This window comes from Penaeus vannamei, chromosome 27 (genome assembly GCF_042767895.1).
Source record: "Penaeus vannamei isolate JL-2024 chromosome 27, ASM4276789v1, whole genome shotgun sequence".
NCBI lineage: Eukaryota > Metazoa > Arthropoda > Malacostraca > Decapoda > Penaeidae > Penaeus > Penaeus vannamei.
Genome location: NC_091575.1, coordinates 5,780,286 through 5,782,785, shown reverse-complemented (window position 1 = coordinate 5,782,785; position 2,500 = coordinate 5,780,286).

Genomic DNA, 2,500 nt, shown 5'->3' with positions numbered 1-2,500 from the left:
TGGGTACATTTGTAAAAAGGGATTTAACGTCAAAACTAGCCAGTTTTTTATTTTTATATACAGAACCCTGCAGACGTCTGATGAGGTCCGCAGAGTTCTTCAGGTGAGAATCACTGATGACTCCCATGGCGGCGGAGAGGGGTTTCGCCAAACACTTCGCCAGGCGATGGGGAGCGCTGCCAATGCCAGACGTGATCGGTCTCATCGGCACACCTGGCTTGTGTACCTTCGGGAGACCTCTCATGGACGGGTTGCGGGGGGCCTCCTCCAGCAGGTGAAGCAAGCCTTTCCCCTTAGCCGACCGCAGGAGTACGTCCCTCGCCTTCTTCTTAAACCTGGCAGCTTCCATCTTACCCTCGCCTTTCGTCACTTTCCTGTAAACAGAAGCATCGGAAAGTAAATCGTTCATTTTACATATATAGTCAGTCTTATCCATAACAACAATACCCCCACCTTTGTCTGCCTGGGTGATGACGATGGTCTCGTCGTCGCGTAGGCTCTTCAACGCAGTGACGTATCTGCGAGGGATCGCCGGGGAGCGTGACGACGCATCGGCAACACAGCAGGCGGTGATCCCTTGGATGAACCCTTTGTCGACATCACTGTCGGTCCAGCGGTGGTTCGAGACAACGTAGTCGATAAGGTCCTTGTTGTCCAGCCCGGTGCTGAATTTGAGTCCAAGGGAGAGGGCTTCTAGTTCCGTGTGGGTAAGACGTTTGGAGGACATGTTTCTAAGAAGATCACTACGTCCAGCTTTTGACCATCTGCTCTTGCTGCATATGCGGTGTAATTTCTCCTGATGTTTGACTCGTTGAGCATGATCTTCCTGTTGGAGTTGGAGGACCAGCCCATGGGGAAGGTGTTCGCCCTCGAGTTCGTTCCGGAGTTCATAGAGTCGATGTTGAAGGGTCCTAATGGCCTCCACAAGGAAGGCCCGAGCGCTATCAGGGAACGGATGCTCGCCGGATTTAAACTGGCTCGGAGCTGAAGGTGGCAACACTTGCTCAGCCAAGCAGTCCATCAGGAAACAACGTCGATTCTTGACACTCTGGATCTTGCGTCTTGTGAAGAAATCCCGGGGAGGGGCAGACCGCTCGCCACTCATACCGTAAGAAGGATGAACCGTATTCATGTGGACAAATGTGGAAAGGTATGAATGAGAACGAATATCTTCACAATACAAGAGATGTATTTGACCGGTTTCGATTATATCTTCGTCAGAAATACATACATTTTGGAGAATACACAGCATATTTATATTACATCGGAGCTGATGAATCACCTGATGACCGTGACCTCGCGCTCGTTGTGCGTATAATTGCTGCCGCGACCTTGGATAGTTTGAATCTACCCGATGCGGTGTTCATGTTTTTCTCTGTCGCGATGTATGCAGCTTCCATGACCTTCCTTTTGTGTTTGCTTAATCCTTCATGGATTGTTTCAGCTTCTTTCCAGTTCGGTAGATGTCCAGCTTCATCTACATGAACCACCATGGCGTTGGAATTTCTATGGTGACGGACGTCGGCGCGATGTTCGTAGATCCTGGTGTTGAAGCCACGTCCAGTTTCACCATAGTATGCCATATCGCAACCGCTGCAGGGTATGCGGTATACTGCACTGTCGGTGTTGCTTTTCTGTTGTTTCTTTTCTCGTATTAGGTCATGTATCTTTTCCCCGGATGTGCTGGCGATGTTCATAGTATTGCCAAAGTATTTGCTGATCGCCTGGGAGAGATTACATGGAGGTAATACGAGAAAATTGGAGGATATCACGGGGTTAGATCTTGAAAGTATGTTCTCCGCCTTCTTTCTGAGGTTCAGCAGGAGACCTTTGGGGTATTTGTGTTTCATGAAAGAATCAATTACATATGTAACTTCACTTTCAAGGAACTCAGGGCTGCAAATCCTCAGTGCCCGGAGGAAGAACCCAATCACAACCCCAGATTTAGTTTTATTGCTGTGTGCGGAGTAATAATGGATATAATCATCTTTATTAGTCGGCTTCCTGTATACAGAAAAACGTAGGTCTTCATCACCCCGATGGATCAGAGTGTCCAGGAAAGGTAACTTCTGATCCTCTTCTTCCTCCACGGTGAACTGGATTTTCTCGTGGACGGAGTTCAGCCGCGTCAGTGTATGGTGCAGACACGACCTTCTGGGGACAATGACGAGGACATCATCTACGTAACGAAGCCAAGTTGAGTGCCTTCCGATTATATCCCTGTAGTGGTCCCTTTCCAGCGTCTCCATGAAGAGGCAGGCCAGGACAGCGCTCAGAGGGGACCCCATGGCGAGGCCGCTGATTTGCTGGTACTCATCCCCAGCGAACTCGAAGAAGCCGAAGTCCACACACAACTTCACGAGGCTTATGAAGTGGTGCTTTGGCAGTGGAAGTTCGTCATCTACCATGGATCCGGTGACCCTCTCGACTGCCCGGATAGCTCCATCTGTGGGTACATTTGTAAAAAGGGATTTAACGTCAAAACTAGCCAGTTTTTTAT